Source organism: Schistocerca serialis, chromosome 4 (genome assembly GCF_023864345.2).
Source record: "Schistocerca serialis cubense isolate TAMUIC-IGC-003099 chromosome 4, iqSchSeri2.2, whole genome shotgun sequence".
In the NCBI taxonomy this organism is placed as follows: Eukaryota; Metazoa; Arthropoda; class Insecta; order Orthoptera; family Acrididae; genus Schistocerca; species Schistocerca serialis.
Window position 1 is genome coordinate 568,269,463 of NC_064641.1, and position 24,993 is coordinate 568,294,455.

A 24,993-nucleotide genomic window follows, 5' to 3' on the forward strand; every position below is an offset into this window, starting at 1 on the left:
TTCATTCCTTAGTATTTCGTATCGCATTTCTTTGTGCATTTATTATTCCTGAGTGGTCTCTTAAAGTTCAGCCTCCTCTTCATCATCACAAATGTGTGATCTGAGACTGTATCAGCCCCGGGGTACACCATAATAACCAATACCTGATTTCAGAATGTGATTCATGATGTGATGTAATTTAACTGAATTCTTCCTGTAACTCCCGACCTTTTCCCACTATGCCTGCCCCTCTTCCGATTCTTGAACAGGGTATTCGCTAGTAGCACCTGAAATTTATTGCAGATCTCAGGTAGTCTTTCCCGTCTCTTATTCCTACTACCAAGGTCATATTCTCCAGTAACCCTTTCTTCACCATCTTCCTCTACAACCGAAAACAATTCCCCCATTACCATTAGATTTTCATCTCCCTTTACGTACTGAGTTGTTCACTCAATGCCCACATATACTTTATCTCACACTTCATTCTGCTGTCGACATTGTCATGTACACCTGAACCATTGTTGTCGGCGTTGATTTGCTGTCTCGTCTGCTGAGAACAACCCTATCACTGAAGTGTTCACAGTAATTCAATCTTTGTCCTACCTTCCCATTGATACCGAATTCCACTCCCATTATTCCAGGTTATGCTGCTGTTTATATTACCCTATACTCGCTGACCAGAATCCCTTTCTTCATTCCGTTTCACTGCATTGACGATCGCTATATGTACATTGAGCTTCAGCATGTCCCTTGTCAGATTTTCTAGCATCCCAATCACGTTCAAACTTCAGACAAACCACGACGCGACACGTGAACGTTATCCTTGTGTTAGTTATTTAATCTTTTCTCATGGTCACATCACCTTCGGCAATCTCCTCCCAGAGATCCTTTCAGTAAATGCTGGTAGCTTTACCTGCGCCTTTTCTACGTCGACACCACTTTATTTACAACTCCAACTTAGCTGCGCGTTCACAGTTAAGTGATACTAAGGATACGTCTGTGAATAATTCCCCTTGATGGAATTTTAAAGCATGCAGAAAGCCAACACAGCTGTTCATCTGGTAAATTCTCTCACAGACCTAACATTCCGGCTGGAGGCTGCAACATCGTCGATCACTTAGATTTCGCACTGAGAATAATTTCTCCTCGCTTAAAATAGTTCCACAATATCGATTTCGGAAGGATAATTTTACACTTCATGGGACGTTGAAAATGCTAGTTCCATTGACAATGATCTTTTCAGTAGAGTAGATATGATAAGGCGAATCTTACTGGGCTTAAAATGTAGGATGTCGATATTGTATGGGAATACATGGAGAAAAGTGTCAACAGAGCAAACGTGTGATATACTCACTCTGTGGTTTGTGACAGCATCATCACCACGTCTTGAGTGATGCTGGCACGTCCCTGATTTGAAACTATATACAAAATGTACAATGTGCATGCAACCCAAAGCGTGCGTGTAGAAGTGCCGTGATTACTATTACAATACATACCTTAGACATCTTAGGGTTACGTGAGCTACCATAGACTGACTAAATCTCCCTTACAAGCGAAAAACCTTTCTTCGCAAGACAATGGTAATACCGGTGAACTGCAGTGCTCCTATTAACCAATTAGTACCCATGTTTTATGAAATATTCCTATTACTAACATCCGGATCTATGCAAATAATATCTTCTGTTATAACTACAGTCCTACCGGTAAGGAATGTTCCGTCTTTTTCAATAAAATTTATTCTTGAGTACCTGACACCTTTCGCGTACTCATGTTAGGCACCACCTTCAGTGGTATTAATTTTTTTATCCTATTCAAGCATCTATTTTTGGTCCTGTATGCGCTAAATGCACATGTAAATATATTTTCAGCATAACCTGTACCGTAGAAAATTGCACATGCTTGCTTTGCTATACTGCTCCAAAATAAACAGGCGAAACATGTCTCTTGCTGAAGAATCACTAAAGTTACAGTATTTAACTACTTTGTGGCATAACGGATGTATGTGCCTTGCCCTTTCAGGCGTTATCTGAGCAACACAATCATTATTAACGAAGACTGTCAAAGTACCTGTCATGCTGTCGCAAAATAGCTCCATTGTTATAGCAAGAAAAAAACCGTTACATCAGGTATGATTAAAAACTATTTTTTTTACTGTAAAGGAAATAATTAAGTTTCTACTGATCAATAGAAAAGAAGTCCTCAGTAATCTGCTTAGGTCCGTGAAACACAGGAGAGTAAAATTACACACCGGTTTAGGAGAGCTTACCTTACATCACTTTTTAGTGGTGGAAACGGGAACCCTAACAGTGAAACATTTGGAATGATTGTGAATAATAGTCAGTTTGTACTGACTGTTGATAATAGAAAGCATCAATTGTTCACAAATGTTCACACTTGTTAGAGGAGCATACTTCAAAGACCAGTTGTGTCTGCACACAAAATTAGTGAAATGAAGAGAAAAATCATTACAGTAACAGAATTGAGATAGTCTAACCTATTTAGATGGATAGGATTAACCAGAAAGCCTCCCCTCCTGTCTCCAGAATCGAAATCGATCCTAGGAGAGTGATTCAAGTATTCTCACTCTCGCAACATAGGAAGGGATCTGGCTGAAAACGCACCCGCACCGACAGCCTATCTGTGTCACCGTTGTCTTCAACCTACAGGAGTAACACCACGGCGCCAAAGGAGTCACCAAGTCGAGCGCCTGTAGTAGCATATAGCTTCGACGACATAGCCGTGGCCGCCGCCACCGTTCGAGGGCCTCTTTGCCCCTTGAACAAACACAGCTACGTCGCTTCCCAATATTGACACAATGAGGAAGTCCCGACGAGAGCAGAAATTCCAAGGCACACACAGTGACGGGAGCTGGAAATATATTTTGCCTCCATGCTAAGCAAGCTTCGGACGAGACGACTCCGAAAAATGCTAACAGTTTCCACACAAAGTAAATGGTGTGTCGCCAGGAAGGGAGACAGTTTCAGCGTTGTTGCATTACGCACACAGATAGAGAGAGAGAGAGAGAGAGAGAGAGAGAGAGAGAGAGAGAGAGAGAGTGAGAGTTTCGGGGGGGGGGGGGGTGGGGGTGGATGTTCTTCGCCGAGAATAACTTCCTCGACGGAGAAACTTCCCGTAGACACAAAATGCTAGAGTTTTGAAGGGCGATTTATCTCGCGTCCGTGTTTGACCGTCTCTCTCAAATGATGTTATGGACCATTTGTCGGGCAAGGAAGTTACGTTTCGCGTCGAAAGTTGCTCATCTGCCAGATTAATTTACCTAATGCGGCTGCAGGTGCGCTAGCAGACAGTAACTTGTAGGAGCCACCTAAACTCGACGTTCCGAGTTAAATACGGTGTTTAGAAAAGTAAACACGCACACGGACACCCACCCGCCAACCCATAACACACACACACACACACACACACACACACACACATATATATATATATATATATATATATATATATATATATATATATATACATATACAAAATCTGAGACATGCGAACTTACAAACTAGCTATGTATTTGAATCAGGACGGGGATGTAGATTCCTTAGTTAATTCCCTGACTCAGTTACAGCGCTGATCTCATAATTTTTATTACAAGAATACTGCATCGGGACAAATCGTAACTATACTGTTAACGCTCTCGTAATTGAACAGCCATCTGTTAGGAATAAGAGATGATGTATATATTAAAAAATTTTGACTTATTATAATTGTTTACCCATTTATATTTACCCGAAATACCTTCCTGCCGAGAAGCGAAAATAAAATAAATATGTGCCAAGTAAGTATTTAACTACCAAATTAAGATTACCTAGTATGATTGCCTCTCTTGTAACTTCATTCCGTACAAAGATGCGAACATGAAGATGGTTTACTTAAATAGCAGCTGTGTTTATTCATTCGCTAATCAGCTTCCTCTTCTCATGGTCGTAAGCTTCTCACTATGTACCATTCCCGTGAACATGATGTTATTCGAAACGTGACAAAAAACTGACTGATTCACATGCACTAGCACAATGGTTCGATACTTACTGCAAATTCCAAGACAAGTGAGGCTCCAGTTGAACTTTAGTGTGAGTACAACGTACGCCAACGAACATATGCTGTTTTTCATCAAGGACTGAATTTACTGCACGCACGACTTCATTTAAAGGCACTCCAGTACTGTACTACATGTGGCATTATTGTAAACAAGTAAACATTGTTGTAGTCACTGTTCCCTAACTTGTATTCTCCATAGATGAGTACTACACTCCCCTTCTCCTCGTTGGTGTACACTATATTCACCTAATTCTTCAGCTGATGACCGTGGACTGAATGACTGGTCAATATTGTCAGTGTGTGTCCGTTTGCTGTCGTCTCCAGCAAATGGAAGAGTTACATTATTCTGGGTTTCAGTACTTTGTGCTCGTACGGGAGAGTCGAATTCAGTTTTGTGCTATGTTTTTACGAAGGTCGTGTTTAAGTGAATGGTGTAAAGCGATGTGTCTTTTAACATGTCTTGAGGACGGGGAGCGGATTAATGAATAAAAAATGTAGGATATTATTTAAAAATGGTTTACAATACTGCATTTCACATGTTCATAAAGAACAAAGTAACAATGAATGCAATCATGCTGTTTACTATACCTCTGGTAGCTCAAAATTGCTTGATACATGGGTATTTTGCTTTTGAAAAAAAAATATATCCTTGTTGTCAAGATTAGTAGGACAAATTGTATCCTATCATCGCAGTTAATATTCTGCGTACAGCAGCAGCATTAAATCTCTGGAATTATAAGCAGGCCTGTGGATGAAGCAAACTCTCCGCTGTGCTCTCCCATTGCTGATATTACCCTTGCAGAATCGTGCGAGAGAGTACGCAGAGTATGGAAAATAGGCTGAAGGATCGCTGATGTCGTGAAGCATTAAGTCTGCCCGTGTGGATAACTCGTGTTACCACACTATATGCTTCAACAATGAAAATTTCAATCTACAGCGGAGTGTGCGCTGATATCAAACTTCCTGGCACATTAAAACTGTGTGCCGGACCGAGACTCGAACTCGGGATCTTTGCCTTTGGCGGGCAAGTGCTCTACCGACTGAGCTACCCAAGCACGACTCACGCCCCGTCCTCACAGATTTAATTCCGCCAGTAGAAGCTTTTGTGAAGTTGGGAAGGTAGGAGACTAGGTACTGGCGGAATTACAGCTGTGAGGACGGGGCGTGAGTCGTGCTTGGGTGGCTCAGTTGGTAGAACACTTGCCCGCGAAAGGCAAAGATCCCGAGTTCGAGTCTCGGTCCGGCACACTGTTTTAATGTGCCAGGAAGTTTCATATCAGCGCACACTCCGCTGTAGAGCGAAATTTTCATTCTAGAAACAACCCCCGGCTGTGGCAAAGCCATGTCCCCGCAATATCCTTTCTTCTAGGAGTGGTAGTTCTGCAAGGTTCGCAGGAGAGCTTCTGTGAAGTTTGGAAGGTAGGAGTCGAGGTTAAAATGTTTGCAGGTTAAATCGGCAGCTCAGCTACACAAGATGTAACTCCATCATTCCTCCGCCCAAATACAATCGAGTCTTCAGTACCCTACACATTCGACAATCCCTACAAAGGATTTACAGCACGTCAGTGAACTATCATATGTTAGAACATATTTCAGTATGATATACTGGGTGGTCTCACAGAGTTACATTGTGATCTGTAATTATCGTATGGCAGTGAAACTTCTCAGACATTTTTATACATTAATGCAGAACCGATCCACGATGGAAAAATTAGTTCTAGTTTAGACCACCAGGTGCAAATAAGACAATGTGAATGTTTCAAATACCGGATGATCAAGAAGTCAGTATCAATTTGAAAACTGAATAAATCGCGCAATAATGTAGACAGAGACGTACAAATTGATACACATACTTCGAATGACATGGGGCTTTATTAGAACCAAAAAAATACAAAAGTTTAAAAAATGTCCAACAGATGGCGCTTCATGTGATAAGAATAGCAATAATTAGCGTAACAAAGTAAGACAAAGCAAAGACAATGTTCTGTACAGGAAATTCTCAATATGTCCACCATCATTCCACAAGAATAGCTGTAGTCGAGGAATAATGTTGTGAACAGCACTGTAAAGTATATCAGGAGTTATGATGAGGCATCGGCGTCGGATGTTGTCTTTCAGCATGCCTAGAGGTGTCGGTCGATCACGATACACTTGCGACTTCAGGTAACCCCAAAGCCAATAATCGCACGGACTGAGGTCTTGGGACCTGGGAGGCCAATCATGACGAAAGTGGCAGCTGAGCACACGATCATCTCCAAATGACGCTCGCAAGATGTCTTTCACGCGCCTAGCAATATGGTGTGGTTTTACTAAAACCCATGTCATTCCAAGCATGTGTGTCAATTTTTACCTCTGTATCTACATTATTCCGTATTTTATTAAGTTTTCAAATTTATACTGACATTTTGATTTCCCAGTACGTGTAGAAATGTTCCCATATGTAATGGATGAGAAACGGGACGTGAGTAGGAAAGGTTAAACAAGTTAGAAAGTCATAAGTTTGAATTTATTATTAACCGCCACCTGCACAACTAGTTCAGTGTGAGCATCGCAGATGTCGACGAAACGCTGCTTCCGTAAAACGACGCGATGAACACATACTCGCAGCAGCTCCGGTGGAATCTGAGCGAGGTGTTCCTTTATTTTGTCCTTGAAATCAAGTAGAGACCGAACGTGTGCCTGGTAAACAAGTTCCTTTACATATTTTCGAGGCCAAAAATCACATTGGTTCAGATCAGGTGATGTTGCAGGCCATGAATCTGGCAAGGCACTGAATATAACACGTTTGTCAGAGGTTGCTTTAAGATCTTTTACTGCACGAGTGACATGAGGCGTTGCTGCAACTTTCATGAAAACAGTGGTTTCCACACAGATGCCCTCTCCCAAAGCAGAAATCTCATGCTATAAAAAGTCTCGACAAAGTAGATAGGATACGGTAAATCTGACGGGTCGTCTTCGTGTATTCTCTTCAAAGAAGAAAGGAACGTGAATAAAGTAGCTGATGAATCCATTCCACACGATCACATACGACGAGTGAAATGGCTCTTGGCACACAGCACGTGGTTTAGCAGTACCCCGAATTCGGAAATTTTGCCTATTCACTGCAGCTTCTGGTATAAAATGTGCCTCTTCACTGCACAGAATACTGCCTGACTATGTGTCATTAACTTCAGTTCATGGCAGAAACCGAAGAACAATTTCAGTACGTTGCTGCGGATCATAAGGTTTCAGCTACCACACGGTTCGGATCTTGTACGGATAAAGTATAAAACAGACCTCAAAACTTTCCAGTCGCTTAACGATGGGATAGGTAAATCTAGCGACACTGAGCGAGCAATAGCACTACCCTGGACAAGTGATTCATTATCACTTATAGCAACAGTAATCTCGTCAACAACTTCCAGCGAGAGAGGACGCCATCCTCTTTCAGGTGACAACAAGCTCAACCATGTTTTCGAATTTCTTTACAATCTTGTGCAAATCGTTTAATGACATTGAGCTTCCCTCAGACTTTTCAGTCGGCAATACTCTCTGAAAGCAGCACTGTAACTGCTGCCGTCGCTAATCCTTCGTCTTCCACTTTCAAAATAAGAGGTTCGTGAATACCCACGAAGAATAGCATAAATGGGCTCATATTTCTGTTATACAGGGTGTTACAAAAAGGTACGGCCAGACTTTCAGGACACATTCCTCACACACAAAGAAAGAAAATATGGTATGTGGACATGTGTCCGGAAACGCTTACTTTCCATGTTAGAGCTAATTTTATTACTTCTCTTCAAATTACATTAATGATGGAATGGAAACACACAGCAACATAATGTAGCACCGTGACTTCAAACATTTTGTTGGAGGACATTTTGTTACAGGACATGTTCAAAATGTCCTCCGTTAGCGAGAATACATGCGTCCAACCTCCGTCGCATGGAATCCCTGATGCGTTGATGCAGCTCTGGAGGATGGCGTATCGTATCACAGCCGTCCACAATACGAGCACGAAGAGTTTCTACATTTGGCACCGGGGTTGCGTAGACAAGAGCTTTCGAATGCCCCCATAAATTAAATTCAATAGGGTTGAGGTCAGGAGAGCGTGGAGGCCATGGAATTGGCCCGCCTCTACCAATCCATCGGTCACCGAATCTGTTGTTGAGAAGCGTACGAACAGTTGGACTGAAATGTGCAGGAGCTCCATCGTGCATGAACCACATGTTGTGTCGTACTTGTAAAGGCACATGTTCTAGCAGCACAGGTAGAGTATCCCGTATGAAATCATGATAAGGTGCTCCATTGAGCGTAGGTGGAAGAACATGGGGCCCAGTCAAGACATCACCAACAATGCCTGCCCAAACGTTCACAGAAAATCTGTGTTGATGACGTGATTGCACAATTGCTTGCCGATTCTCGTCAGCCCACGCATGTTGATAGTGAAAATTCACAAGCCTCACCCGTAAAGATAACATTTGCACTGAAATGAGGATTGACACATTGTTGGATGAACCATTCGCGGAAGTGAACTCGTGGAGGCCAATCAGCTGTTAATAGTGCTTGCATATGCTGTACATGGTACGGAAACAACTGGTTCTCCCGTAGCAGTCTCCATACATTGACGTGGTCAACGATACCTTGTACAGCAGCAACTTCTCTGACGCTGACATGAGGGTTATCGTCAACTGCACGAAGAATTGCCTCGTCCATTACAGGTGTCCTCGTCGTTCTACGTCTTCCCCAGTCGCGAGTCATAGGCTGGAATGTTCCGTGCTCCCTAAGACGCCGATCAACTGCTTCGAACGTCTTCCTGTCGGGACACCTTCGTTCTGGAAATCTGTCTCGATAAAAACGTACCGCGCCACGGCTATTGCCCCGTGCTAATCCATACATCAAATGGGCATCTGCCAAATCCGCATTTGTAAACATTGCACTGACTGCAAAACCACGCTCGTGATGAACACTAACCTGTTGATGCTACGTACTGATGAGTTTGATGCTAGTACTGTAGAGCAATGAGTCGCATGTCAACACAAGCACCGAAGTCAACATTACCTTCCTTCAATTGGGCCAACTGGCGGTGAATCGAGGAAGTACAGTACATACTGACGAGACTAAAATGAGCTCTAACATGGAAAGTAAGCGTTTCCGGACACATGTCCACATAACATCTTTTCTGTATTTGTGTGTGAGGAATGTTTCCTGAAAATTTGGTCGTACCTTTTTGTAACACCCTGTATGTTATCGAGGTGTGTGTGTGTGTGTGTGTGTGTGTGTGTGTGTGTGTGTGTGTGACTCATAACTTTATGGAGCAGGCAGTATCCCTGTTCCGGAACCCAACTTGTTTTCGTACCTCTGGTTCTAGGCACACGGTCTTTCTGCACACATACGAAATTGTTACACTTGTTAACTTTATGTACACTTTTAGAACTTGCTTTCCAAATCTAAAATATGTACCTCTTGTTTTATTTCTGTATTTCATATTTCGTTCATCAGTGTAGCTGTTGACTTCCCTGAGAAATTTCACCGCATCTGCAGTAATTTTCCAGATTTCTTTGAGAGTACCCTCGTAACACCACTGTTTTTCTTAAGCCTCAGCTTAGATTCTTCCTGATTTACATGTCAGAGTTCTATCAACATCTCAAATAGATGTTTAAAATCGCAAAGCTTTCTTTCTAAATTATTGTTGGCAATATTAGAAACGACGATAGTTGAATGTTGATACATGCTCATATATTTTGCAATGTACCTCTGTTTTCGATCATATAATGTTTTTCCCGACAATTGCATTTGCGTTTGATTTACGTGAGGACGTTATCAACCGATTTTCTTCTGCAATATTTATTACGATGTACAGCCCCCTCTACAAATTTTCTTCTGCCTGTAGCACAATAAAAGCATCTCCTGCGTATAAAATACTGAAACACATGGTAGATTTAAGAATACATTTGGAAGTATTATTAAAAGATTTTCTGAAACCAGGTTGGTTTTATTCAGGATACAGAACATTATTCCGCGTCATTTTGACTCTAAAACCCCATTTTTCAACACAGTCTCCTTTCAATGTGAAGGCCGTACACCACCTTACCGGAAGGGCCTTTATGCCAGTATGTTACTAGTCTAATGGTCGATCTTGGAGCCAACGTCTTCCTCTATCAATAGACCGTATCATTCATGTAACGCTTCCCGCTGATTGCATTCTTTATTGGGCCAAAATGATCGAAATAGTTTGGTGCGTGATCCGGGATGCGCGGTGGATGAGGAAGAATCGCGTAATGAAGTTTTGTGAGCTCCTTTCGTGTCCGTAGATTTGCGAGAAGGCTTGTGTTTTCATGGAGAAGGTGCAGTTAGTTCGTATTTTTGTGGTAACAAACACGCTGGAGGCGTTTCTTCAATTTTACGCCGGCCGCGGTGGCCGTGCGGTTCTAGGCGCTGCAGTCCGGAACCGCGGGACTGCTACGGTCGCAGGTTCGAATCCTGCCTCGGGCATGGATGTGTGTGATGTCCTTAGGTTAGTTAGGTTTAAGTAGTTCTAAGTTCTAGGGGACTGATGACCTAAGATGTTAAGTCCCATAGAGCTCAGAGCCATTTTTTTTTCAATTTTACAGCTTTGTGCATCCGGCCGGCACGCAGGAGACCAGACATGTTAGTGCGACCTTATTGCAATGATGACAGACCCCTCGCCTAACGACTCACCCAGCTTTTGTTCACTGTCAGATCTCCGCAGAAACTCTGCAAGCGCCTGTGAATAGGTCCCAGGCTCCGGTTTTCTGCCACGAGGAACTCGGTGATAGCTTTCTGCTTGGAACGCATCTCCGTTACACATTTCATTTTGAAGGCTATGTGTAGCACCACCGCCTTTCGGGATTTCACGAAACTATATTGGCTAAAGAGGGTATACTCAACAGTGTCCCACAACCGAAACTGGCCGAGGAAAGAAAATTCGTTGCTTTACTTACTGAATGCCTCTAGTACCTCTATTTCATATAAGTAAATACAGTCTTTAATAATACCTCTATGAGAAATTTTAATTTACTTTTTAGCGCTCAAATTTATTAAAACGTATAATACATTAATTTCGATGACCTTGCATAGGAACGTTTGAGCTTATCGTAGTATTTTACTTCTTTTTGACTTGTTTTACACTTTGAGTGACTGTGTGCACCATGGCTGATGCTCGAAACGAACAAGAAATGAACGGAAACTAATAACTGTAGCGACGGTCTATGTTTATGTCTCTAGTGTACTCAATAACATAGCTATCACTTCATTATTAAGACTTTTCTTTTACATACAACCAATGACATCCTTAATAATATTACCATTCTTATTCTGTGACTCGCATGTTAGCTCTCAGATTAAAAACGATTGCCTTATACTGCATACAAAGAACATACGCAGTAGCAGCACATCCAAGACCTACATTCTAGCGCGATGCTTGACCCTAAAGATTAAGAAAGGTAAAAGTATGTTCGTTTATTGGAGTCTGGTTGGATGTAAGCACAGCCGAAATTTTTGCGAAGAACCTAACGATGGTCCGAAAGGGTAGGCTAAACACCGTTTGCCGCGTCGTGTTTGTTGCTGTCAGAAGTAGTTTAACTTGTCGCGAAACTGAAGTAGATACTTCCTGTGAGTTAGTATGGGCAGAGGTCACTGTTTGAAACCGGAATAAAATAATCATCCGATCCTTTTACTGACCTCCCAATTCAGATTATGCACTTGCTGAAATGTTCAAAGAAGAGTTTAATATACCCTCGATATGTTGACGAAAAAACATGTTCAGTTCCGGAGGTACGCATAAAATATCGTCCGAAATTGTGCTAAACGAATTCTCTGAAAATTATTTGGAGCAGTTAGTTCATGAGCCCACGCGAATAGTAAACGGTTGTGAAAACACACTTAGCCTCTTAGTAACAAATAATCCTAGCTCAATAACGAACATCAAAACAGATTCAGGGATTAGAACAGAGGATTGTCGTAGCGAGAATGAATATTGTAATCCCCAAAGCCTCGAAAAATAAGCGAAAAATATACCTATTCAAAAAAGCAGATAAAAATTCACCTCACGGCTTCCTGTAGACCATATGTGGCTTAAATTCAAAGAAGTAGTATCGGCAACGATTGAGAGATTTATACCACATAAATTAATACACGACGGTGCTGATCCTACTTGGTACACAAAACGGGTTAGAACACTGTTGCACAAACAACGCAGCAAACATGCCAAAGTCAAACAGACGCCAAATCCTCAACATTGGCGATCTTTTACAGAAGCTCGAAATTTAGCGCGGACTTAAGTGCGAGATGCTTATAATAGTTTCCACAACGTAATTTTGTCTCGAAACCTGGCAGAAAATCCAAAGTGATTCTGGTCGTATGCTGGCGGCAAGAAACAATCAATGCCTTCCCTGCGCAATAGCAATGGCGATACTATCGAAGACAGTGCTGCCAAATCAGAGTTACTAAACACAGCCTTCCGAAACGCCTTGACAAAAGATGACGAAGTAAGTACTGCAGAATTAAAATAGAGAACAGGTGCCAACATGAGTAACGTAGAAGTAAATATCGTTGGAGTAGTGAAGAAACTTAAATCACTTAGTTAAACCAAGTCTTCTGGTCCTGACTGTATACCTGTTAGGTTCCTTTCGGTGTATGCTAATGCATTAGCACCATACTTAACAATCATATACAAACGTTCGCTTGACGGAAGATCTGTTCCCAAAAACTGGAAAGTTGCACAGGTCACACGAATATTCAACAAAGGTAGTGGGAGTAATCCACTAAATTACAGGCCCATATCGTTAACGTCGATGTGCAGCAGGATTTTGGAACATATATTGTGTTCGACCAATATGAATTACCTCGAAGAAGACGGTCTATTGACACACAGTCAACATGGGTTTAGAAAACATCGTTCTTGTTAAACACAACTAGTTCTTTATTCACCTGAAGTGTTAAGTGATATTGACAAGGGATTTCAGATCGATTCGGTATTTCTGCATTTCCGGAAGGCTTTTCACACGGTACCACACAAGCGGCTCGTAGTGAAGTTGCGTGCTTATGGCATGTCGTCTCAGTTATGTGACTGGATTGTCATCGAGTAAAACAGAAGTGATTTCTGGCATTCCCCAAGGTAGTGTTATAGGCCATTTGCCGTTCCTTATCTACATAAACGATTTGGGAGACGACCTGTGCAGCCGTCTTCGGTTGTTTGCAAATGGGGGGGGGGGGGGGGTTGGGTTGGGTTGTTTTGGGGAAGGAGACCAGAAAGCGAGGTCATCGGTCTCATCGGATTAGGGAAGGAAGTCGGCCGTGCCCTTTCAAAGGAACCATCCCAGCATTTGCCTTGAGCGATTTAGGGAAATCACGGAAAACCTAAATCAGGATGGCCAGACGCGTGATTGAACCGTCGTCCTCCCGAATGCAAGTCCAGTGTGTAACCACTGCGCCCCCTCGCTCGCTTTTGCAAATGACGCTGTCGTTTATCGACTAATAAAGTCATCTGAAGATCAAAACAAACTGCAAAACGATGTAGAAAAGATATCTGAAGGGTGCTAAAAGTGCCAGTTGACCGTAAATAACGAAAAGTGTGAGGTCATCCACATGAGTGCTACAAGGAACTCGTTGAACTTCGGTTACACGATAAATCAGTCGAATCTAAAATCCACAAATTCAACTAAATACTTAGGTATTACAGTTACGAACAACTTAAATTGGAAGGAACTCATAGAAAATTTTGTGGGGAGGGCTAACCAAAGACTGCGTTTTATTGGCAGGACACTTAGAAAATGTAACAGATCTACTAAGGGAACTACCTACACTACGCTTGTCCACCCTCTTTTAGAATACTGCTGCGAGGTGTGGGATCCTTACCAGATAGGACTGACGGAGTACATCGCAAAAGTTCAAAGAAAGTCAGCACGTTTTGTATTATAGCGAAATATGAGAGATCGCGTCACTGAAATGATAGAGGATTTGGGCTGGACATCATTAAAAGAAAGGCCTTTTTCGATGCGACCGAATCTTCTGACGAACTTCCAATCACCAACTTTCTCCTCCGAACGTGAAAATATTTTGTTGACAACGACCTACATAGGGAGGAACGATCACCACGATAAAATAAGGTAAATCAGAGCTCGTACGGAAATATATAGGTGTTCATTCTTTCCGCGCGCTGTACGAGATTGGAATTATAGAGAATTGTGAAGGTGGTTCAATGAACCCTCTGCCAGGCACTTAAATGTGATTTACAGAGTATCCATGTAGATGCAGACGTATATGCATGCATGCGTGCAGGACGTCTGCTTTATACAATGAAATAGACTTTTATGAGATTTTAATTTGTTTACAAGGAAATAGTCACGTGCTCCATCCTTAATTTAACTACACTGTCGGTTTGTATCTAATTTCATAATTTCTAAATTATGGACGCAGGATCCCACAGTTTTCTCTCAAGGCTGTGTCAGCAGCGTTGTCATCACCGGCTGAATTGTGTAGTACGCCAAAACGATGACCTCCTGCCTTAGTCTTAATTACGCGATTAATTAAACATAAAACTTATTACTTCTTCTAGTTCGTGGTTAATGGCTTTGATTGGCTGTTATGCATTATCTGACAGTTATGATTTTTGTCGACAGATTTGAAGAGTGCGCTGCTCCTAGAACTTCCATATGTGTCATTGATATTTCGTGGTCAGCAATTTTAAGTATGTATGTGTTTTTGTCATGTACATGATTGTAAAAAGATAAGGTAAACGATAAATCAGTACAGATTCATTCCATTCTCATTCACATCAGCAGAAATTAATTCGATTGTGCTACAATATGTCGTTGAAACATTGTTAATCTGAAAGCAGGAAAGGCGCTTCACTGAAATTTTGGAAAAACGTGCAAATTATTTTTACAATCATTCATAGGAAACAAACGGCATGTACGTTTCGACAGCAGCCCATAGGATGAAGCGAATCAGTAAAGGATGGAGCTGAAAGTCTTAACGGCGTGATTCTAGTTACAGTTGGATAATTAATTTAGCACGTGAGGAACTGAGATGGAAATAGGCCACAACCTTCTTCTTTAGTAAAGCCAAAGAAAACCTATGAAACCAGTAACCAAATATATTGCTTTAGAAGTTGGCGACCTAGATCCGAGCCACAATAATTATTTGTAAGAAACAATCAGGAACACTGGAATACAAAGGACGTATGAAAACGATACCGACAACCTGTGAATGATATAAAGTGTCATGGGGAACAAACTGAGGATATAAATGTGTTTCCTGAAAATTATCCAAAGATGCAACGGAATTTAGAAGCTATTCTACACTCTGCAGTACGTTGACGGACTGCAGTACGTTGATGGACTGTCGTATTGTCAGCACTGAAAACGATGGATGACGCCAGTTTCGTTTCACGCCTGTAGCCTCAGCGCTATTTCAAACAAACCCACATTATGTGCTTCACAATTTCTCCCGAACAGGAATCCAGGCAGTAGGTACCCTTCGGCTGTGAAGTCTAGCTGTCCTCTTACGTGAACCAACTTTACGAGTCTAAATAACAACAACTTCCCCATTGGCTGCTGTTCTGTTTGTATTATAATATTGGTTTGTAAATCGCATTTCTCTACACAAATTACAGTGCTGAGATTCTACGTTGACGGAAAAAAAAATTCCAGCACAAAGAAGGAGTTTTGCGACATGAACGAAAGTTAGTAAGAGTGGTTCTGTGTCTGAAAGATAATATCTAATCAATCTACACACCAATCGCATAATAGTAGCGCTATTGGCGCACTAGGAGATTGCAGATCAGGTTTCTTTAAATACTAGCTGTAATGGTCTTGAGTGTTCCTGGGACATCGTGAGTTGATGTTGGTTAAGGATGCCTTCGAGATGCCATTATCAACATCTCTTTCAGTTTGAACGAGGACTTGTAATAGGGCTACGAGAACCCTAATGTTCCTTCTTCGATACTGCAGAAAGACCTAGCAGGTATGTAACTACTGTATATTATTCCTCTGAGGAGTGGTCACGGGAATGTACCGTTGGATAAACGCCGGGCTCAGAGCGGACACGTGGCACCGCCAAGGTGGAAGACAATCTGTTCGGTGTACGGCTCCAGCGTCTCGTACTGCATTAGCGGCAGCAATTTGAGCAACAGTTGGCACAATGAACTGGTACAAATCGTTTACTTCAAGGAATGCTCCGAGCCTGGTGTCCTGTAACTTGTATTCCACTGCTCCCAAGCCACAGTTATTTGCGCCTTCAGTAGTGTCAAGCGAGAGCTCATTGGAGGGCAGAGAGGAGATTGCATTTCCTGATGAAAGCTGGTTCTGCCTCGGTGCCAGCGACGGTCATCTGTTGGGTGGAAGACGGCCAGGCCTGCAGCCAACCAGTCCGCCAGCTAGATACACTGGACTTACACGTGCTGTTGTCGTCCTTGGTGATATTTCGTACAACGGCAGGAGCACTTTCGTAATTGCCCCATGCATCCTGACTTCAGATTTGTACATCAGTCTGGTGAATTCGACCTGTTATGCCGCCATTCATTAATATCCTACCAAGGGTGCTTTCCAGCGTTATAACGTTCTTCCGCCTCATAACCCAATATGCTCTACCCAGCGTCGACATTTTGCGTTGGCCTCCTCGATCTCCAGCAGCACACACATGAAGTGACACCTCCGTCGTCGTCCACAAACGACATTAACCACTCCTGTATTGGCAGACCACGATCTTCAGGGTTTCAAGTATATCAGACAAATTGACCTTCAGCACCTATACAACACATTGCATGCACGTTTGCATGTCTTCATTCAACATTATGGTGCCGGCACGGGTTATTATCATACAGGCATTTCACATTTACGGTGGCTTATCGCGTTCTTCCCCCAATTATCTTAGAAATTCTGATGGAATGTTATCTATTTGGGGAAGTGGCAACAAAACGACTATTCACGTTGGTGTGTAGAATACATGAGACTGGCGATATACCATCTGACTTTCGGAAAAGCATCATCCACACAATTCCGAAGACGGCAAGAGCTGACATGTGCGAGAATTATCGTATAATCAGCTTAACAGCTCATGCATCGAAACTGCTTACAAGAATAATATACAGAAGAATGGAAAAGAAAATTGAGAATGCGCTAGGTGACGGTCAGCTTGGCTTTAGGAAAAGTAAAGGGACGAGAGAGGCAATTCTGACGTTACGGCTAGTAATGGAAGCAAGGCTAAAGAAAAATCAAGACACTTTCATAGGATTTGTCGACCTGGAAAAAGCGTTCGACAATATAAAATGGTGCAAGCGGTTCGAGATTCTGAAAAAAGTAGGCGTAAGCTATAGGGAGAGACCGGTCATATACAATATGTACAACAACCAAGAGGGAATAATAAGAGTGGACGATCAAGAACGAAGTGCTCGTATTAAGAAGGGTGTAAGACAAGGCTGTAGCATTTCGCCCCTACTCTTCAATCTGTACATCGAGGAAGCAATGTTGGAAATAAAAGAAAGGTTCAGGAGTGGAATTAAAATACAAGGTGAAAGGATATCAATGATACGATTCGCTGATGACATTGCTATCCTGAGTGAAAATCAAGAAGAATTAAATGATCTGCTGAACGGTCTAATGAGTACACACTATGGTTTGAGAGTAAATCGGAGAAAGGCGAAGGTAATGAGAGGTAGTAGAAATGAGAACAGCGAGAAACTTAACATCAGGATTGATGCTCACGAAGTCAATGATGTTACGGAATTCTGCTACCTAGGCAGTAAAATAACCAATGACGGACGGAGCAAGGAGGACATCAAAAGCAGACTCGCTATGGCAAAAAAGGCATTTCTGGCCAAGAGAAGTCTACTAATATCAAATACCGGCCTTAATTTGAGGAAGAAATTTCTGAGGATGTCCGTCTGTAGTACAGCATTGTATGATAGTGAAACATGGACTGTGGGAAAACCGGAACAGAAGAGAATCGAAGCATTTGAGATGTGGTGCTATAGACGAATGTTGAAAATTAGGTGGGCTGATAAGGTAAGGAATGAGGAGGTTCTACGCAGAATCGGAGAGGAAAGAATATGTGGAAAACACTGATAAGGAGAAGGGACAGGATGATAGGACATCTGCTAAGACATGAGGGAATGACTCCCATGGTACTAGAGGGAGCTGTAGAGGGTAAAAACTGTAGAGGAAGACAGAGATTGGAATACGTCAATCAAATAATTGAGGACGTTAGCACAGGAAAGGAATTCGTGGCGGGCCGCATCAAACCAAAAAAATGGTTCAAATGGCTCTGAGCACTATGGGACTCAACTGCTGAGGTCATTAGTCCCCGAGAACTTAGAACTAGTTAAACCTAACTAACCTAAGGACATCACACACATCCATGCCCGAGGCAGGATTCGAACCTGCGACCGTAGCGGTCTTGCGGTTCCAGACTGCAGCGCCTTTAACCGCACGGCCACTTCGGCCGGCCGCATCAAACCAGTCAGTAGATTGATGACCAAAAAAAAACCTCACGTTCTTACCTGTGGTTTTGCAATATTGATCACTTTAATATGTTATTTCATTACCCAAATTTTTTCGTTGCTCCGATTTTTCTTCCGTCAGTGCATACCAATATGATAGTGAAATACGAAATCGCTGTCTCTCGCTGGGGTCCTGTTGGGCTAATAATCGATTAAAGAAGACCAATATTTAAACATGGGCCATCTTTGCATCAGCATTACTGTTCTGCAGCCTTGGAATGCCCCAGTATCGCAGTTTCTTCGAAAAACGATGAGTCTAGGGCATAAAATCGTTCTGTGCCAACCAAAGTCTCGTCCACAGAGTTTTTACCGTTGTTCTAGTCTTTACGATTCCGAGTCTTTCTATGTGTAGATGATTTAGTTTCGTTGAGGTCAAGCGAAATTGATGTCCACGTCTCAAGTTTCACAAGCTGTTAGGGGCTTCAACACATTCGACGTTTTTGGAATGTCGCTGTTAGGTTACGTTTCCGTGCCAATGAGTTTTCTCCAAGATTCGCCTAGTGCATTTGCGTACCTGTTTCGGCAGGAATTTACAATGTACAGATGAAATCAGCTCAAAAATGTACTGCACATTACGTACTACAAGCAACAGTCAGGCTTCAACGGGAAACTGCATTTAGTTTCTCTGTACAAGGAATACGTCCTTCAGAATATTATTCCAGGAACTCATCAGACGCAACGGCTACAAACTATTGTTGCGCGATATTTGATTTAACGAGATACATTATAGGGACAGCAAAATACGAAGCACTCGGGCCAATATGGAGTGGTGAAACAACCTCTTTTGTGTCTGCTGCTTTTATTGGCTGCGTTAGAGATTGACAGGGAGCAATGAACAGTCCGGTACATTATCAGTTCCAAAATAAAGCAACTGGCACCCTGTTGCACGTCACATGGAATTTTTAGCGTTTTACTGACCCTGTTAACATTAAACTAAATACCGCAGACAACTACTTTCGGGCGCTATACACAATGGACAGAAGAAATGTCATATATATTGTTCGTAGCGATAAATAAAAGCGATGTTTGCACAGAACGTCGCAGCAGTTACACGATGAACAGATTTTTTGTGGTCTGATGTCTACAAATCTCGTAAGCGGTTTTATAATTACACAGCATAATACCAGGTAAAATGAGCTCGAAGATTCGTGGGAACAGTACGCGGGTTAGAATTTCCTCTGTTAGCCGAAGTTATCGTCGGCCAACCGGAAAAAAAGTATTTATGGGAACAAACACATTTAACCAAAATCGACAGCAATAAATACTCAAAAGAAAAGTTTCTTGGCTCGAAGAAACTAATTTACACCACAAACCCTCGGGGATCATTTGAATGCTCCTTATTGCACTGGTGATATTCGCTTATTTGCAAATCCCTGCACTCGTCTGTATGAGGCCGTTTAGAATGCCATGTCAAATTCGGCCTTCGCCTGTCGCTATGTGAGTCGATACCAATAGAGACGATTCAGTGTGTTTGTGAAGTTGCCTTTTGTAAGGTAATTTGTTTAACGCCCGCCTGGCTAGCCTCGCGGTCTAACGCGCTGCTTCCCGAGCGGGAAGGTGTGCCGGTTCCCGGCATGAATTCGCCCCGCTAATTAGTGTCGAGGTCCAGTGTGCCGGCCAGCCTGTGGATGGTTTTTAAGGCGGTTTTCAATCTACCTCAGCGAATGCGGGCTGGTTCCCCTTTTTCCTTCTCAGTTATACTGTGTCAGCGATTCCTCTGCAAACAGTCTCCACAAACGCGTATACCACGTAACATGCAAACATATGGGGCTATACTCGTCTGGTATGAGACGTTTCCGGGTCGGCGGGGGAGGGGGGGGGGGTTCCACTGGGGCCCAAACTGCGCAATAACCCTGGGTTCGGTGTGGAGCGGTGGGGGGGCGGGTGGACTGCTGTGGTCTGTTGTTTGGTTTTGAACCACTGAGGCCTGTGGTGGGACGAAGGCACTCCGTCGTTTCTAGGTCGTCTATTTAAATACACAATACAAACAATTTGTTCAGCGATTGCTAATCACTCCTGTTGAAATACAGTGATTGGTTCAGATGAAGTTAGACAAGCTATTCTTCTTAAAATGCTATTGGTGTGGACGATTAATAATTCATATGTTTTCTGGTATGTATTATAATGAAAAATATTATCACTGTTTAGAAACGGATATTGTTGTAACACTAACACACAGTTATGATACTAATGCCAACGGCCTTGCCGCAGTGGTAATACTGGTTCCCGTGAGATCACCGGAGCTAAGTGCTGTCGGATTTGGGTAGGAATTGCATGGGTGACCATCCGACTCTGCCGTGCGCTGTTGCAAGTGGGGTGCACACAGCCCTTGGGAAGCCAATTGAGGAGCACAGTTCACCGGTCAGGAGAGCTGCGTGCTGACGACACGCCCCTCCATATCCGCGTTCAGTGATGTCTAACGAATGAGGATGACAGGGCGGTCGGTCGGTAGCCTTACGCCTTCCGAAGCCTGTTCAGACGGAGTTTAGTTTTACTTTACTGATGATAACGAGCAACAACTCACTGCAAGCGGCAGTGACACGGCAAGTTTCAGTAGAGGCATGGAAGCAGTTTAGGTGAATCCTAATCTTCTTCTGATAAGCTTAGAGTCGAAAATGCCATAACAGTGTTTAGTGACAATACATAAGAGAACATATACGATGACTTTGATGTCAGATGTTTCAACACATATGAGAAGTTCCTGAAAAACTACCATAAGAGAAGGTTAAAATCAATATCAAAAGCGTTCTACAATCTGTCGCAAAGGAAAGAGAAGGCAATAGGCTACAGTTTTCTAAGGAAATCGTACACAGTAATTCATTACCATCAAGCTGCGTATAATGGTGACATTTGATGAAGAGCGAGAATATCATTATTTCAGTTCATTATTGGAATTTAAAACATCACGCGTTAGATGTAACCAGAAATTTCGCGTGTTATGGGATTTACTCCTACTTTAAAATAGGGGCTTAAGATGGCATCATGACGTGTAACTATGCTCCAAGCAAATATCTGTTGCTGAATTCAATACGCTTATCACAACAAAAAGCATCCAGATGTCTTCCGCATGGAATGAATGCTATCCATAACAGGGAAGAGAAATCACTTTCCCGACTTTGTTATAAGTCAACAGTGCAACAAGAAGCTACGCGATCGAAGTTGCTATATCAATGAGCGAAATTCTAGAATGGCAACTTGAGTGACACATACAGCACGTTTGCAGAGAAACGACACTCACTGGCCCATTGAGAAGTACGTAACCAAAATTTCACACCAATATGTTCTTTCAAACGCAAATATTTCGTTGCCAGTGGCTTGGGCTGTCTTCTTGTTCAAGTTTATTGTCTGGCTTGGGCTGTCTTCTTGTTCAAGTTTGTTGTCCATTTCTATCTGGTTGTGGCAATCTCTTTATTTATCCATTAATTAAGAAGTTACTGCGAGACGTTGTAGAACATTCTCCAACATTACCTATACCGTACGAATTGGTTTGTCATGTCTACACCCCGCCTTTTATTTACGGTTGAGGTCAGATTCACAGAGAGAGGGATAATACAGGACTTTCAAAAAGTAAGGTACACAGATAATCAGATTTACTTTTATCATGAACCAGTTTTCGGTAGCTGTGAGGGTATCTTCTTCAGAAGCAGCTATATTCAAAAATATTCAAAACTGCGATAATGTAGGCTGTTTAAAAACGTCACGTATCCCTACGTGAGGTAGTACTGGTCACAGCTAGAAGAATAGTTCTTATTGTGATCTGTCCTGAGACCACTACCCGCATAGAGATCGGGTAATTCGTCCTCTCATTTCAATCTGTTTGTTTCGTTGAAGAGGTAGTCCTGAATGTCGTTGCAATCCATTCTGAGACATAGTTTAGCCGTTCTTCGCACAGAATCACACACTCTTTCGAATACGCCTGGCGCCATTCGAGTTACGCCACACGCGTCACTCACTCGTTTAACCATAAATACCTTTTAATGTCCCAATGGTAAGAAATGCTCTGGATTCAGGTGCGATAAACATGGAGTCTATGCTGTCGGAACTCCTCCACATATCCATGACAGATCGGACGTTCCTGCGAGCTGCTGTCGCAAGATCCCTAGACAATGCAGCGTTGCCCCGTCGTTTATGAACCACTGTTGTCCCTGCGAGGGTAACCTTATCCAATAGCGCTGGCAATTCATGGCACAGAAACTGGTGTTACAAAGTACTTATATGGTCTGTGATTGTGCCACCGATAATTTTGAGTCAAACATTTAAGGCTATCCAGATGTCTTTCTTCAATGATTAATGGTGGTACATCTTCCTATAGTTGCGTAATCGCTTGCCTACACCATGTAACAGTACTCATTACTTGTCGTAAGCGAAACAGCACATGGTTCAGCATTTACTTGTTTCCGGACAGATCATTATCGGAACTTTTCTTCTAGTTTTGATAAAAACTGCCTCCTTTAGGAATACGACACTCTGTGAACACCATACATAATACCACAATAACTGCATATGTGCAGATGAAGCTCGTCCACCGATCCTGAAGGTAGAGCACCTATTTCACTTGTGCCTGACTGTCCCAGAGACCAGTGCACTTTAACAGTAACTTACGTTGTTTATCATCAACATATGATATACAAATGACTTTGCAAGGAGGGCAGGACGTTCTCCACTTTCTCTAAATAGGTGAGATTGTGCCACATAGGGAGGAAGACCCTTCAATATATGATTACACAATTTCATAACTACTAGAACCAGTTACTTGCATAGAACACCTTGCTGTATGCATGCAAGGAAGATTTTAAATGGAACGAGCACGTAAGATTAATCGTGAGTAAGGCGGATTCAACTCTGAGATTCGTTACAACTCAGTGAATGCAGTCAACAAAGAAAGTAACTTACGAAACACTCATCCTACCAATAACAGAACAATGCATTTGTGTACGTGACAGAGAGGAGTGATACAGGAACAAAAGATGATCAAAAGAAGAGAGATGCTTGTCGGTACGGGTGCATTTAGTAAGCGTGAAAGGTTCAAGGAGATGGTCAGCCACCTCCAGTGGCAGTCGCAGAAAGACAGTAGTTCAGCGTCGCGGTATACTCTACTGTTAAAGTTCCGAGAGCAGAAGCTACTAAGAGTCAATAAATATTTTGCTTCCTCCTATGTGGATCTTACATTATCAGCCTACATAATGGTAAGACAGAGATTTAGGAACCAGGTTATAATTGTAAGACATTTCCAGGGGCAGATGTGAATTCTGACCACAATCTAGTGGTTATGAACTGCAGATTGAAACTGAAGAAACTGCAAAAAGGCGGGAATTTAAGGAGATGGGACCTGGCTAAACTGAAAGAACCAGAGGTTGTAGAGAGTTTCAGGGAGAGCATAAGGGAACAATTGACAGGAATGGGGGAAAGAAATACAGTAGAAGAAGAATGGGTAGCTCTGAGGGATGAAGTAGTGAAGGCAGCAGAGGATCAAGTAGGTAAAAAGACGAGGGCTAATAGAAATCCTTGGGTAACAGAAGAAATATTGAATTAATTGATGAAAGGAGAAAATATAAAAATGCAGTAAATGAAGCAGGCAAAAAGGTATACAAACGTCTCAAAAATGGAATTGACAGGAAGTGCAAAATGGCTAAGCAGGGATGGCTAGAGTACAAATGTAGGGATGTAGAGGCTTGTCTCACTAGGGGTAAGATAGATACTGCCTACAGGAAAATTAAAGAGACCTTTGGAGAGAAGAGAACCACTTGTATGAATATCAAGAGCTCAGATGGCGACCCAGTTCTAAGCAAAGAAGGGAAGGCAGAAAGGTGGAAGGAGTATATAGAGGGTTTATACAAGGGAGATGTACATGAGGACAATATTATGGAAATGGAAGAGGATGTAGATGAAATGGGAGATAAGATACTGAGTGAAGAGTTTGACAGAGCACTGAAAGACCTGAGTCGAAACAAGGCCCCGGGAGTAGACAACATTCCATTAGAACTACTGATGGCCTTGGGAGAGCCAGTCATGACAAAACTCTACCATCTGGCGCGCAAGATGTATGAGACAGGCGAAATACCCACAGACTTCAAGAAGAATATAATAATTCCAATCCCAAAGAAAGTAGGTGTTGACAGATGTGAAAATTATCGAACTATCAGTTTAATAAGTCACAGCTGCAAAATACTAACGCGAATTCTTTACAGACGAATGGAAAAACTGGTAGAAGCGGACCTCGGGGAGGATCAGTTTGGATTCCGTAGAAATGTTGGAACACGTGAGGCAATACTAACCTTACGACTTATCTTAGAAGAAAGATTAAGAAAAGGCAAACCTACGTTTCTAGCATTTGTAGACTTAGCGAAAGCTTTTGACAACGTTAACTGGAATACTCTCTTTCAAATTCTGAAGGTGGCAGGGGTAAAATACAGGAACCGAAAGGCTATTTACAATTTGTACAGAAACCAGATGGCAGTTAT